General features: G+C 42.1%; 2 long non-coding RNA genes across 2 annotated transcripts; one reads left to right on the top strand and one right to left on the bottom strand.

The window, feature by feature from the left end:
• Window positions 1–220: 220 nt before the first annotated feature.
• On the bottom strand, window positions 221–9,916 carry LOC120751982 (uncharacterized). The gene is made up of 3 exons (XR_005700566.2): window positions 9,798–9,916; window positions 4,285–4,575; window positions 221–3,685 (listed from the first exon to the last, which is right to left on the bottom strand). It is a non-coding gene; the product is annotated as an uncharacterized LOC120751982 (long non-coding RNA).
• A 4,077-nt stretch (window positions 9,917–13,993) lies between these two features.
• Window positions 13,994–15,804, top strand: LOC120751981 (uncharacterized). Its single transcript, XR_005700565.2, has 4 exons — window positions 13,994–14,152; window positions 14,551–14,646; window positions 14,743–14,929; window positions 15,044–15,804. It is a non-coding gene; the product is annotated as an uncharacterized LOC120751981 (long non-coding RNA).
• Window positions 15,805–16,298: the final 494 nt, after the last annotated feature.

Raw genomic sequence — 16,298 nt, 5'->3', positions numbered from 1 at the left:
AAAACATACTGTGAAGATTAGGTTTGGGGTTTGTGGGTTTTGTGGGGTTTTTTTTGGTTTTTTTGTTTTTTTTTTTTTTTTTGCCATCCTTGTTTAAGAAAGGCTTAAAAGCTAAAATCTGTGGAATGTTGACCATAACCCCGCAGCTGCTGTAGAGGCCATCCCACCTCTTAGTCACAACATCCAGATGCAATCTGATATAAAAGCTTTGACTCTTGCCATTGCTCTTGGCTAGGGCACTTCTTGGTTAGCACAGTAAAGGTAATTCATTCCCAATTAAACATCTCCCTAACACATAACAGTTTTCTTTTAGGAGGTCATAAATAGTAAAATTTACAGAAATTAACAGCAAAATATGTCAAGGTAGGCTTTCTTTCAAAAAGAGGTCTCTCTGATTAGAAGACCTCTATGATCAGAAGAAACAATGAATTATTAAAGAGAGCCTGTGACAGCTAATGTGGCCTGGAGTGCACCCTGGGGACACAAAAGGTCTTTAATCTCACCTGAAAGGCACAGCTCAGCATTTTGTCTGTGTGAGACTCCTTATCCAAGGATAAATAGATGTTCTGACAGCACTCCTGTGTGTTTTGCTTGTCAGGAGCCACATGTGCAGCCTCCTCTGGTTTGTTTGCTCTCAGAAAAAAACAGCTGATTAGGAACTCCGTCAACCCAGTGTAGTCCAACTTTTTAGTCTTGGAAAAATATGTTCTTTCAAGGCACTAACAGATGGATGCCTAACAATATTAGTTACTTTGGGAAAATGATATTCCAGGCTCAAAACCGATTTAAGGAGGAGCATATAGCCCTGTTTTCAAAGCTCTTTGAAACTGAAAAGCACCCTCAGCAAAATGTTCACACGTCAGTGTGAATATCATACACAATAAACTGGAACCACAAGCAAAAGGACATCACTGCTCTTCTTTTCCTGAAGTTTCTCCCTCTCAGAATGAGGGCATGCTTTCATTCTCCTCCACGCAGCAAAGGATGGTGTTCCCTGTAGGAGGCCAAGTGAGGGGTTTAATGAAACCCTGGGGATTTTCATTAAAATAATGCAAACACGCATTGAACACTCTCGTTTGAAAACTAGTGAGGAAAGGAGAGACTCTACAGTCCTTCAGCTGCCTAACAAAGCAGAGTACAAAGGCACAGCTTTAATACCACAAACACAGAGCGAGCTTGGGAGCAGATGCTGCAGTGCAAGATAATTTTCCGCAGCTTGGCATGAGGGTGTTAAATTGTTATTGAAAAACTGAAAACACCGAAGTGCTGTAGGATGAGAGAACCATACGAGATGCCAGTCTTTAATTAGTGTTTAGCATGGTAGGAATAGCACGGTAAATGCCTTCTAGCCTTCCCCCAGCACATCAAGCCGGTGTTAAAACCAGTTAATTGTCACCTGTCTGCCGTGCAGCAACCGCCTCCCTTTTTTCTTTTGTTCATAAATACCTACAGCCTTTTACAGTGTCACCACATTGCTACAGCCAGGATGTCAGCTTGGCTTGTTTTGAAGGCATTCAGCAGTAAGCAGACTTAGGGTACTTTTGATGCATAACCACCTGTTAACCCTCAAAAGGAGGGGGGAAATCCCTGTTTCCTGTGAAACAGAAAGCGGTCTGTCAAACCCCACTGAGGAGCGCTGCCCTGATGGACTGTGCCAGGATAACCTGAGCCAGCCGCTGCTCTTCCTGCGCCCTCGACTCCTCCCGAGGAGGGCAGGAGCTATGAATAGTGAACTGCTGAGGACGGAGTTTTGCTCTGTGCGGAGGCAAGGAGCCTTTTGCAGAATGGCCTCGTATGGATTCATCTGCCTCTCGGCACAATAACCCGGCAGAGCAGGACACGGGTTACACGGCTGAGCCACAGCAGCAGCGGCAGCGGGGCATTTTCAAACCCCTAAGGCAAAGTTCATCCCATCAGACACATGAACTTGGGGTTGGTTTCTCATAAGCCACACCAGCTCTTTGCTGTTTCTCTGCTGTAGAATAATTTTTCTTTACAGGCAAATAGCGAGTTCCACAGGTGATACAAGGTTCATAGTTGTAGCAGATGCTGCTGCTCTTCCTGGATCCTTATGATGCTCTGCCTGGATCCTTATGATGCTTTTCCTGATGCGACTTTTCAATGTTGGTGGCTCCCCTTAGCTCAGCTCTCTCTGTGCACCAGTCAAAGAAAGGAGATTGTGCCCGACCAGACCCTCTCAGAAGCTCGTGAAAATCAAGGGTTTCCTTTCTACACATTTCAGTGGGCTGTGGCTCTGTCTCTCAGAGCCAGTGTTTAATGAAAGCCATTAGCATTTATATGTACCAAGAAATTGCCGTGCCTCACAAGCTTATTGCAGTTCCAGCATATTAAGTGACAGAAGAAGCAATATCACCCCAAACAGTGTTTTCCCTCAGTTCAGTATTCTGACCTAATACAGATTTTTCTCTATAATGTCTGCTTTACAAAGAAATGTACTTTAATGGAGAATAAAATACCTTGTGGATCGAAAGTCGAATTTGCCTTAAGAAGCATGAACTCTAATTCCTTGTGCTGAGGTTGTCTGCTGCACAGCTTGATGCACAACTACATCTCACCAGGTGCCCATTCCCATCTGTAAAATAGAAACATTCATGTGTTCCTCCTCTACAGAACACTCTAGGAACAGTAGGCTTGGCTTACCTGCAACAGATAACTCTTGTATATTTACTTAATGGTGTTTACCACGAGGAGGGTTAAATAACAAGCATGTTTACATTAACCATACATTTCACTCCCAAAGCTTCTCATCTTTTTGTCACTTCCCCATCAGTACTTCACAGTGACTTCCTTTGAGGGGCTGGGATTGAGTCTCCGGTGGCAGTGTTTCTGCTTACATGTAAATCTTTGCATTATCTGTGACTGACACCCTACAGAGAGCCTCTTCTCTCTACATTATATAGTGAGCACGGTGGTGTTTGTTCAAAGGCTGCACTTGATAATCTTGGAGGTCTCTTCCTACCTTGATGATTCTATGATCACATTTGGTGCTGTCGATCCATCTTATGCAGTTAAGGAGCCCCAGAGGAAAGACAGACAAGCCTCTGGCTTATGCTCTGAGGAACTGAAGCAAGTTGGAGAGATCAAAATATGTGAAATGGCCATCAGCAGGGCAGAACAACTTAATGACTTTTTCCTGATGGATTTGTATCTCAGCATCTCATTTATATTAACTATATGAATGAGCTGAAACTTCATGGCACAGAACTTCCCGAAACAGTGGCCAAACTTGACCTTTTTTTTTTTTTTTTTTTTCTTTTAGATTTTGTCATGAATGTCAGTTGAAGCAAAAGACAGGAGGCCAAGAACTACAACTGAGCATTTTCTCCAATCAGTACCAGGCCAAAGACTTCTGGCTTTGTGTACACAAGAGCTGCAAACGCCTGCACCTCCTTGTCCTGATGATTAATGTTTTCTCCCCGTGCTTGCGGTCCCTGAGGCGTTTGGTGTCAGCAGAAGAAGCCAATACTTCACCAAATAAATCACTGTATTCTTTACAGGGAGGTTTGTACCCGTTCCCTCTCTGGCCAGCTCAGCACAGAGAACATTTTTGCACACCCTGTTTCTGATCAGTGCAGCTTGGTGATAACTGGAGGCAATCAATAGCTGCAGTAGTGTCACCAGAGCCTGGGGATCCTGTTTGCTTCTTCTCTTGTCACCAGAGAATCTGTAAAAGCAAGGCACTAGTGGTCACTGGACAAAATCCAAAGTGAGCTACCAGCTGAGTAAATGACATTCAGCAAAATGATGGATTTTAAACTCTAAATTTTTACTCACTCTTCTGTTGTGATTGCTTAGAAATTTGCATATTATTTAAATTAATATCTTTGCAGTTCATACATCAGAAAAATGTTCTTAAGCCAGAGCTTTTGACAAATGGTAACTGCATTTTAACTGAAGCATTCAATGTCATTCAATGGAACCTTGTCACCATATTTCACTTTCCTACACAAGTGACAAAAATTCTTTTCCTTGTCTGGCTTTCAGTGCTTTGCTTTCCAATTTTCTTCCTTCCCTCCCTCTATTTTCTGCACTTAAAAAAGGGAGAAGGTTGAGGGAAAGGAGGAAGAAACATAAAAATGCAAAATCCTTGGTGGGTCATTCTTGGCAAAAGTATGTAATAAATTATTCATTTGTTGTATATGACTTTAGGAAAAAAAAAAAAATGTTAGGAGAAGTTATGAGACCTCAAACCAGCTAAAGCTCTTAGACCATTAACAAAAGAACTGAAGGGAGAAAATTCAAAGTGCAGTAGATGAAACAAACCCCATGTTGTGACCAAGCATCCTCCTCCTGGGTTCTGCAGGTCAGGTGCTTTTCTCCAGCCCTGCTCAGTGCCCAGCAGCTTTCTGTGGCTCCTTAGCTCAGCAAATCCCTCCATGGATCGCCGGGGAAACATCTCCCCACCGAGGTGCCCCTGTGACCTGCTCCTCTCCTGGTGGCTCCTCTTCCCAAGGGCTTGTCTGTGCTCCGGGGGATCTCCCTTCCCTCTCCAGAGACTCAGGCCACAAGGATCAAGAAGTTTCTCAAATACTATGGCACGGAAGAATGATGCTTCTGGGAAGGCAGAACAGAAGATAAAGGCTGGGATGCATCAGATAAGTCAAAGGGACAAAAGAATGTGATGGGAATGAGCAGAAACATACATGTGAGAGGCTCAGTCCATCTTTTTATTTGGGTTATTTCGCCACTTTTTTTTTTTTTTTTTTTTTTTTTTTTTTTTAGTGTGGTACTTCAGTGAAAAAAAAGCTTTTTAAGATGATGTAGAATCTTGCATACCATTTTAACACATGACCATTCATAACTGCTTTCTATTCCTTGTAGAGATATTGCCCCTCCATATTTTTCTTATATCAGTAGTTATTCAGAATAAAGGAAACTGGATAGTGTTGAGACATATTAGAAGCAGAATAAAGGATTTCTTTTCAATGAAAAGCCACTTCTGTGTTTTAAAGAGCAAATATCCCTCTGTCTCATGACTTGGAAATTCTGTGACAATTTTGGGAAGGTTTTTTCATGTTTTCCAACTAATTTATGGCCCAACCTAAACCCATCAGGGCTGATGGGAGCCTTTGCACTGACAGTAATGTGCTCTGAGTCAGAACCTTGGGCCCCAGATTACATCTCTGTTGTACCAACACCGTGCAGTGCTTAATTAAATGGGGACACTCAAATATGCAGTGAGCCACCCACAAGGTCCCAGCACAGTAATGAGGATCTTGATACCAAAAAGGAACAAAAATTTCAGCTCCAGCTTTTTCAAAGGAGCTCTTTTTGAGTTATCCCAAATCTGGGAAGTATTTTGTTCCTCAAAGCTCTAAGTGTTGTTTCAGTCTAGTGTTCAGACACACTCTAACTAATTAATTCTTGAGGTTTCTTGTTTTTATCCAGGGTTTGTTTTTATACTAAAAAGGGGTTAGAGAGGTAAAGAAATGCTTCTTTCAGTCTCTGTTATCTGATATGTGTTATACCAATTTAGCCTTGCTACGTAAAGTCATATAGTCTAATAAAGAAAAGAAAACAGTTTCACCAGAATGAGTGACACTGATTCCAGTGACTATACTTACATATGTTTCTGCAAGACCTTGCCTTTCCTAAGGATTCAGGTATTCACCAAAATGATGTTCTAGAAACTCGTGGTCAAGTAAAGAGGTCACAGGCCACTCAATAAGAAGGAACATGTAAATCTGAATTTTTGTTTCTGAACAGGCCTCTGTCCACCAGACAGCAAAAAGATCCAGATGGAGAATCCTAAGCTGAGAAACTTCCAGGGTGGTTTCTTAAAAAGCTTTTATGCTGTTCATCATCACTACAGAATATTCAACCCCACCTATTCAAAACACTGTACTATATCCTCTTCCTGCTGGCTTCCTTTCTTTACCTCCACTTACTTTATTTTTAAATTCTAAAAAATCCTATTGTTTCTACTGGAAAATGTTCCTGGTAGTATAAATCATGGTCAATGCTTATATAAGCTTGCTTTCCTATTTGCATATTCATAACAAGGCTGAGATGTAAGGAGCCATTAAAGCCAAAGCTAAATGAAAATATTTCAAATTTATAGGTAAAATATTTTTCAGATCCCTAATAGTATGCAGTCCTTCTTAGGAAGCGGTGTGGGTAAATTAGAAATTTACATTAACAGCCTTGCTAATAACTTAATTTCCCATCCTCTACCCAGGAGCTCTGAATCCATAGAGGGAGTTAATTACCTCTTGACTGCAAACAGTGGTTTTGAAAAGGAACTTTAGTCAACATTTTCCTGGTTTTGTTTATCAGTAGTTGTCAGGGACAGAGCTTAAGAACCAAGCACAGGTTAAAGCTAAGATGCTCACAGAAGAAAAAAAAAAAAAAAGCTTGCTTGGTTTTTTTTTTTTTTTTTTTTATTTTTATTTTTTTTTTTTTTTTTTTCTTTTTTTTTCATTTAAGTTTAGTCTGTAAGGAGAAATTTAAGCTGGAAGCCATAAAATGTCATGCAATTAAAAAACAAAACAAAACAAAAAAACCACACAAGAGAGAGTTTACAACTGTGAGACATAAGTGGGTTGAACAGTACTTAAAGTACAATTATATTCTGAGAGGTGACTTTGGGAAAAGTCATGATCTGACTGAAGAGTTCTGCTATCGAGACTCATTTGAATCCTGTCTTGTTTTAGACCAAAATTATGTGCAATTTTTCAGTCACTTTAAATATATTTCTTTTCCTAGCATATAATTCAAGAAATTTACTCAGCATTTTAAAATGAATGCACTTACATTGAAAAAAAAATAATAATGGCTGTACCTAAATAAGTAGTGTCAGTTGAAGCCCTAATATTTTCCTGCTGTTTTATCTGCCCTTGTACACACAAGTATTCATAAATATATATATTACATATAGTTTATAAATTGTGATAACTGAAGGTGTACAAGGGCCCACATATAAATTGTACATTTTTTGTCATATTACCAGCAGAAATCTGAGCTTCATCCTCAGTTACAGACAGGTCTCTGTCCATAGCTGAAGCCAGCTGAGAGCACAGGCACTGCCAGCAGTGTGGGCAAGGACCTGCAGATTTCTGGGGATGTGAGTCAGGGGAGAAATCCTGCTCACACCTGTCCTCCAGCAGAGCAGCCACGCCATGCACGTGTTAAAATTGAGAACACAGGACCTGCACTAAACTGGGGAGGGTCACCCACACTTCTGAGGACAGTCTCAGATTCATACAGGTTTTATAGTGTCAATTATTTAGTATATCTGACAAATATTGTCTGGTTAGAAGAGCAGTTGGTTAAGTAATTTCTGCCCCTTTGGAGCCCCCCCCCCCCTTACATTTTAGCCCTACATTTTATTATGTCTATGATTTATGGTGGAAAATAAAATGTCTTTGCTGGCTAAAAAGCAAAATTACACAGAATTCCAAGAAGGTGGCATAACTTGTGAGAAAGTGCACCTGCTGTGCTCAAATGACAAAGAGTTAGAAGCTATTCAGCTATAAATTAAAATCTGTAAAGCCCCAGATACATATAAAAAAGGGAATAAGGCATGTGTCATCCCAATCCCATGGCGCTCTTGTGATGCCCTAGGCTGCCTGGGACATCATAGTGGCAGGAACCCTCCTGGGGTGGCAGCTGGTGCCCAGGCAGGTGGTCTGAGGGCAATCCAAGAACTTCATTGCGTTGAACTTTCTATATTTGGAGAATTTCAATATTAGATGGAATTTTAAATGCCTAATCTCACATTCTTATCTCCACTATAAGCTTCAAACTGCTTTGGATGGGGTGAACAGGCATCCCTGAATCTGTCCAAAGCTGATGTGTCCAATATATCCCGAATTTAAAAATCCATTTGCAATAGAGCATTAAAAAAAAAAAAAAAAAAAAAAAGCTGATACCCCTGAATGCAAATAACACTAAAGTGTGAAGTCTTCATACTGCTGAATGTATTGAACACAATTACAAACCTCTGACTAACACAAACAAAGTAAGTAAAATTATTGGAATTTTTTTGTCTTGCATGCTTGTGCAGGCCTCTCCATCTCCTTTTTAACCAACAAGTCAACACTGATGAGCTGACTTAATCTTAATTTGGATGTAACAGATTCATCTGTGGAGTAGCTAAGGCAACCAACTAATTGCACGTGCCAAGAAACTGAATTAAATTTTACATCCCAGGGATTCTCAAGTGTTTTAGTATCTTGAACTATCAGACAGCTACAAAGATGCTTTGTAAATGGTACACATCTCTCATTATAGCCATTTAGTGCATTCATAAGTTGTCATTGTTATTTTTAATGACAATGACATAACAATTGAGAACTGTTTCATTGCAATTTCTATCCAAAGTGTTGCAAGGGCTGTTTAAAGCCAGGAATAGAATGTGTCTAAGCATGGTTTCTCAAAATTCAAATAAATGAAGAGACATTTCAGCCAAGACAATTGAACATCTCTCTGACACACCCATATTTCATCCTTACACATTACCCTTTTTAGGAAAAAAAAAAAAAAAAAAAGCCACCTCATTGCTTAAAGAGTTTTAAAGATGTGATTCCTTGAGAGCTCTCTTGCCTCCTATCCTGACACATCTGTGGGACTGGGGTGCTCTGTGCCTGCACTGTGCAGATGTGGCCAGATATGACCCCTGGGATACAGGGCCAATGCAGGTGCTGGCCCTATGGACTATAAATCAAGGGTGATACAATTGATCCATGCACTCCAGAGGAGTATCCCAGCTTGTTCAGCTTGCAGTCCCATCTCAGAATAAGTTTGTGCCAGCAAACATTGAAGTGCGACCAAATAAATCACTTGTTGCACACCCAACACTCCCACTTTGCTTCATCCCACTCTCCCCATGAAGGGAGGGATCACAGCTGAATTTCCAAATTTCCAAATGAAAGAAAGGCCACCTTGCAAGTGGCATCTTCTATAATAGCAGTGAATGTGAGTAGGCTGAAGCCTCTAATTTATCTATCGGCATAGCAGAGCACAGCTACACAAATTGTTGTACTGGCTCATCCCATTTATAACCAGGTACACCACCTTTTCCTAGTTTCTTCTGTAGACAAATCCTACTACTCTTCTTCCTGTTCACATGTAGATTTACCTGTTTGGCAGCCCAGATAAGTGAAACAATCCAAATAAAAAAAGAAAAGTTGGAGTAATTGTAGGTTTGTAGAGTTTTTTTCCAAGCTAAGCACCACACAATCCATTCTCTGTTCCTACACCCATCCACACAGATCCATTATATCTGCTGGCAAATATCCTACGCACTCAGGTTGTGTAAGAGTCTCCAGAAATTTCTCTGCTGGACTCTGCAGCATTCCCATCTTCTCCCACGATACTGTGTGTCTGGAATGTCAGATTCTGACCATTCTGACTCAAAAGTTCATCCACGTATGGCAGTGGCAGCCACCAAACCAAACACTTCAGTGCTGGAGGAAGAAATGCTGCATAGTCAGCTGGCATCTTTTCAAAAGATGGAGGATTTGATGTTCTCAGTGTTGAATATTTTGCCTGCTCTGCCTACTGGGTTAGAAGCTTCCTACCCAAATTCATCCCAGTGACAGAATTTGTCAGTTCAGGACTGGTCTGGAGGAAGCTACCCTGTGACAAAGCAGGCTGGGGACTTAAAATACTGCTGTAATTGCAGTGACTTAGTGTGGCAGGAGCAGGCTGGGGTGCAAGGGAGGGATTGTGTTTCCCTGTCCAGCTGAGTGATCCAGGACTGATCCATGCCCCTCCTAAACTACACCTGCTTTCACTCTTGCCTGCTCAGAAACACACAGACAGTAGCCACCTACCTCTGTAATCCTCATTGTGCTGGAACATTCCTCTCCCCTTCCTCTTCCTTTTCTGTTTCTTTCCTTTTTTTCCCCTTTCTTTTCCTCTTTTTTCTTTTTCTTTCCTTTTGTCATTTTCATGCTGTGCTTGTGACTGCATGATTAGGCTGTGTGCAGGCTATTTTGTTCACACACTACATCATCCCCTGCAATGACAACAGTGTGATTATAATGTTCAACAGGAAACATTGGCTGAGCAGACAAGGCTGTAATAACAGCCTGAGAGCTGGGAGTTTACCCACTCCCTCTGCTCCACCACCACATCTGGGTCTATTCCCCAGAGAAAAAATGTTTTATCAGTTATGTTCACCCTTTCCAAAAGGCAAACAATCAGCCTCTCCCATGATCTAAATCAGACATTTAACCCAACTCAGGAATTTACAAACATAAACAAAAATAATTTCAGCATTATTCAAACAGTAACAAAACAAATTTGTTCATCAGTGTTATGCTTTCAAAAGCCACACCTGAGCTATATTGGCATTTAGATGCTCATGCAGGTGTTGCACCATATACTTTTATATTACTCTTGCCTCTTTTTTAATTGGGGCCACATATATTTTACTGTCCTTGAAGGGTTTAAAGGTCCCAGCCCCTCTGATGCTCTCAAGGAGTTAACAGATCTCGTTAAGAGTTGCTGCAGTGCTCTATTATCTTACCTAACAGAGGACTTTATGGCTCTATTTAGTTTAATTGAAGAATGTCCTAGGAAAGGACTAATGACACTTTTGATTATAAATATACCAGTTCACATTCCAAAAAAAAAAATTGCAATGAAAGAAGACAGGAAGAAAGTTGACTGGAATGAAAAATTACTTCTGGCAATTAAAAACCTGTAGCATTTTGTTGATATGTATCTTGGATCTAGTCACTTGCTGATATGATCCATCACTCAATTTTTTTCATTTAGTCATTTTGAAACTAATGGTCAAAACCATGCTCACTTCCTTTGGATAAATATTCTTTCCTTCAGTAATCCCACCAAAATGACTCTATTAAAAAATCTGACTTCTAGACAAGAAGGTTTTGCATCGCCCTGAACCTGTGACAAGACATGTACTCTTCAGGGTAAAAAACGCAGCAGAAATCAGGCACACACTTTTTACTGGTGGGAAGAAACTTTGCAATGTCATTACCAAGTTTCAAAGCAGGTTGTTTGACAGTATACTGGAGAAATTCAGGAGGTCTGCAGCCAGCCTCCTGCCCAGGGTCAGCAGATCTCAGGGCACATTTTGACAGGAAAAAGGATGAGGCAAGGATCAATCTAACCCACGGGGTGGGAGCTGAATCAGCCCTGAAAAGGAGTATTTTGTTAATGTGGCTCTACTGCTCCTGATTCAGAGCTGGGTGAGGCATCTCATCCTCTCTCTCCCTCATTTTCTAATTCCAGCAGCTGGGAAGAGGAACTCCAGGGGGGTGCTGGTGGAGACACTGCTCGGCACACCTGACCCTGCAGTGTCTCCTCCTGGTAACCAGCCCCACACAAATGGGTAAAACACATTGCTGGACCTCGGCTGGGAAAAGCTGGCACTGGCTGCTCTCCACAGGTTCGGACACTTTTTATATCTCCTATAGATGGACATCTGCAAGGCGTCATCCTAGGCCTTCTGGTTACTCTCAAATTGTTGCTTTCATCTTTTCTACTGGTCCTCCCTGAGATAAGGGCCACTTTTCCAGCATTTTGTACACCTTGTGAACAACGTATGTTGCTTCCCTCTGTAATGGCCAGGCTTCTGCCCGTGAACCTCATTGATCCGGGGAGAGCTCCCTTAGCCGTGTTAGCAGAGTTTGCGCTGCAGGAGCAGCTGCGAGGTCCTCCTGTTGTCACCTCATTTATGTGCCTCATGAATGCAGCTCCTGCCCCAGCAGGTGCTCTGCTATTCTCGTTCCACATGTGGGGGCCGCTTCTTCCCCTCGCCGCTCTCGCTTAGCGGGGAATGGATGAAAACTGGACACTTGGTGATTTCAGAGCCTGCAGCCTCGAAGCTCAAGCTGTGAAAATGTCACACGCTTTAATCCTTCAGCCTCCAGCATCCACAGCGTCACGGCACAGGAAAGGAAGCGTCGCTGCTCAAAGAGTGGCACGGGAGGGCCGTGAGTTGTCACTGGTGGTCTCACTGCCTCCCTGGGCAGCCTTACCCAGCTCAACGTGTCTCTCCCTCTTCGTGTCACTGCTCAGGCACCAACTGCCTTTTATTTCACTGTCTAAACAATTAACATGTCCAGCCCAGCGCACCAGGGTCTGCTCGCTCGCTTTGTGCTCAGTTGTGTCCAGCTTTAAAGCTCATGCCTTCCGCCTCTGAGTTTTGTGCTCAAAAGCTTGTCTAGTTTTTGTGCCCCTTGTTGGGGCTGGTGTTTCCACAGGGTGGAATCCATCTAAAATAGCCTGAAAACAAAATTCTCACAGAACCACAGAATCACTGAGGTTGGAAAAGACCTCGCAGGTCATCGAGTCCCACCTGTGACCGAACACCACCGTGTCACCCAACCCAGAGCACTGAGTGCCACATCCAGTCATTCCTTGGACACCTGCAGGGATGGGGACTCCAAACCTCCCTGGGCAGCCCCTTCCCATGCCTGAGCACCCTTTCCATGAGGAAATTCTCCCCAGTGTCCAACCTGAAAATCCCCTGGTACAGCTTGAGGCCATTTCCCCTCATCCTGTCACTGACTGCCTGGGAGAAATCCTCAGGTACAATTCCTGATCTCAGCTTTGCTGCTTCTCATCAAACCTCTGGCCCACTTAGTTGGGTATCTCATCTCTGGCACTGCTGCTATCAGATGCTTCCAAGGAAGACCAAGACATTCCCTGAAAGACATCCCCTTCCTCCTTCTCCTGTCCTTGCAGCAATCATGGCTGTGCCCTGAAATAGAAGGCCCTCACACCCTAAAGAAAAAACCTAAATTGCTCTTAAAGTAGAGTTAGAGCTATCTGTACATTTACCAAAAGTAAAAATATAAATACTTTTATATAAATTTTCATATAAGAAATTTAAATATTTCTTATATATAAAAAAAAAACAAAAAACAAACAAACGAACAAACAAACCAAAAAACCCACTAAAAAACCACCCCACCCTGTCATCATTTAACTAAAACAACAGTTCTGTCTCCTGAAAAGGGCTAGTGGAAGCCAAAGAGCCCTGTTTCCATTTTCAGTGTGGGTTTGCTGGGTCGTGTTTTCAGCTCCCCACAGAGGGTGGGGGTCACCACAGACTCCCACAAGAAACCAACCCGGCAGCAGGGACCTGTGCAGCTTTCACAAACTCCTGACTGTAAACCCGGGTTTGTTCTCACACCAGCACTCAAGGTCTTCTTTCTGGAATACTGAAGACCAAGGGAGAGCAATGTAACAATAGAATTGTGGGGTAGGGTCATGAGGTCTTATTGTCAGCATGTTCCCATATTTGCACAGAGTTTTAATGCACTTCAGAAGCCAGAGATAAGCCTCCAACTCGTGTGGAAATAGTAATTTGTCTTTGTGAATCTGTGGTTGTCAGTAAAACGTTGCTTCGGTGTCAAACTAAATTTCTCAGGATTTAGCTCACACAAAGGTGTACATCATCTTGCTGAAGGCTTCCTGGACCCCAGGAGAAGAGAGCTGGGATTGAGTGACATCCCCAGGAGAAGAGAGCTGGGATTGAGTGACATCCCTGTAGAAGCTATTTGGATCAGCTGCCTTTAAAAATCTTGATGTGATAATAACCCTGATAGTCAGAATGCTTATCCAACTACATAAATATGAATGCGAGCCCTACATTCAGGCATAAATAACTCTCTATTCCCGGAGTTTTCTTCTGCGTGTTGTCAGCTGGGAAATCAAATTATCCATTTATTTGTTTTGTGATACTGAAGCAAGGCAAGACATGGGATGGTGAAGATGAGAATACAGACATTAATTTTCTAAATTCACTCTTCCTGAAGAATAATAGACTTCTGCTGAAAACTCACCAAGAATTGAATTATTTCAACGGAACACAGGAATTTTTCTGTGTCTTTATGGTGACCAAATCCTTGCTGTGCTTCACAGGTGTTGGCTGTGAAGTTGCTATCTCCCAGAAGGTACCACAGGATAAGACTTCTGGCAATTAAAGCCCAATTCTCTGTCTCACCATGTTTGTGCTGGCAAGGCAGGGAGTGTTGTGTGTGAGTGGGTGGCAGGAAATGTGAAGGATGAGCTGTCAAGGAGTTTGGTGTGAGTAGGCTGACTTCATGTCCCTGAATTTTGTCTGTCCACATAGCAGCTTTATTTGATGCTGCAGCATTATGCCAACCTTTGGCAACTGGCAGTGAGGCCTCAAGGGAAGAGGAGCAAGGTGGGTATAATCAGAGCAGATTATATTTTCTATTTCCAGCTTACCCCATGCAGTGGAAGATTGCACTGTCGTGTATATGGTTATTTTGGGGAATTATTTGCATCTTTCGGGGAATCTCTGTGGTTGCAGCTATTCTCTGCACCTTCTAAGGAAGAGGGGAGGAAGACAGTCTGCTTTTAATTGTCCATGTGAAAGCCTGTCCTCTGGGGAGGATGCTAGAGCACACAAAAGTAATGAGTCTTAACACACAGCAGGCTTTCCATGTAGCTATGAGCAGCACAACCTCTCTGTGTACATTTCAAATGACAAATGCAAACGAGTAGATTAAACAATGAGAAAGCTAAGGTGGATGATTTTAAAGTCATATGAATTGCTCTATAAATGTCTGTTATCCTCAGCGAGGCTTATGTGTCACTGCAAAATGCCACACGGTGTAGCAGTGCTTGTTTGTTTCACTCTGCAAAGGCCAATTCTCGAGGCAAGACAAATGACAGGTGAGTAGATCCTGCTGGCCAAATATTTGCCAAAAGTAAAATCAATCTTTTTTTTTATTTTCTCACTTTCTTTTTTTTTTTCCTTTTCTGCCACAGTTCACTTCAAAGCTAAGCAGAAGTTTGAAGTAATGTCCCTCTATTCCTGTGCTCCTGTTCAGGCAGCGTAATGCCTGCTGCAGTAGGTCAGGCCCTCAGCTGTTCTAGGAACCCTTCTTGATTTATGTGGCCAATAACACAGTCCACAACAACTCCCCAAACACGGCTTTTGAACCATTATCAAAAGGTGAGTCATGGGAACCATCCTGTCCCTGATCTGCCCTCAGAGGGTGAGTTTCTTCCTCAGAAGAAGCAGGTTTCATCCCTTCAGCATCTCCATCTGCTCTCTCACGTAACACAGGATTCCCCTCCAGATGCCTCCAGACCAAGCAGAACTCTGAGGATTGCCTTTCACTGGCCCTGTGGCAAAGGGGTGGATGATTCCAGAAGTCCTTCCCCCCCCCTCATTCTGGTGCTGCCCAATTCCCTAACCACTTCACCGAAAGCAAAACACAAATTTGGGTCAGACTGAGCTCTGCTGCATGTGCAGTGGCCGGCTGAGAGGTGGGAATGTATCCAGAAGGGTCACCGGGTCACCGGGGTCCGAGCTGGACCAGGGGCCAACAGCCAATACCTTCACAAACCAAACTCACAGGATTTGATAAGCCCAAAATACGTGAGACTTTGCCCTTTTACTGAACTCTCAGAATTAAAGCAACTGCTGAAGTTACTGGAAAAAAACCAAACAAACAAGGAAACAGAAAACCCCTGTAGCTTTGTCCAATTCCTGTGTTTCCTGGGAAGTCTGCTTAGCTCTGCCTCCTAGAAAAGGCATCCAGTCCTACCTCACAAGTTTACCTTGAAAACACTTTATTTCTGTCATTCTAAATTTCTTTCCAGAAGTACAAGAGCTGAGATGTTCTTGCCAAATGCAGATTAATTCAAGATAGAAGCAGAACATCCAACCCATTTATAGTGAAATGACTTAATATTAATCCCATCATTAGTAGTGTAATTCGCTAAAGGATGTATGATAGAGAAGAGAGCTAAGCAGAGCAAACATCCAGGGTTTAGAAGTGAATCTTGTAAGCAGCAGTTGCCTTTCAAAGCTTTACAAATTTAGTTCAGAGGATGCTGATAATCTCAAATCACCTGTAGAACCTGTGTGTCCCTGTATGAATGGAACATGGGTAGCAAATCCACCTGAGGGGAGTTCACCTCTCTTGTCACTTCTTTGGAAATATCTGATTTACCCAGGCTGGATTATTAACTGACCCTTAGAAAGATGCCTCTGCTACAAATAGGTAAAACATATATATATACTTTTTTTTTTTTAACTTTTTTTTTACTTTTTTTTTTTTTAAACTTTTTTTTTACTTTTTTTTTTTTTTTTTTTTTTTTTTTTTTTTTTTTTTTTTTAATGGAACAGAACATCTTCTCTGGCTCCTGTGTTTGGGAAGCTATAAAGAATTATGCAGGTCTGGATGTTATCTCTCGTTATCCCACAAATATTGCACATTTGGGGAGAAAAAAATCAAAGTTTCACACAATATATACTGAAAACTGTGCACAAATGTTTTCCATTATGTAGCTCATATAAGAGGATGTGTATTCCA

This window comes from Hirundo rustica, chromosome 4 (genome assembly GCF_015227805.2).
Source record: "Hirundo rustica isolate bHirRus1 chromosome 4, bHirRus1.pri.v3, whole genome shotgun sequence".
NCBI lineage: Eukaryota > Metazoa > Chordata > Aves > Passeriformes > Hirundinidae > Hirundo > Hirundo rustica.
This window is presented reverse-complemented; position numbering and strand designations above follow the sequence as displayed.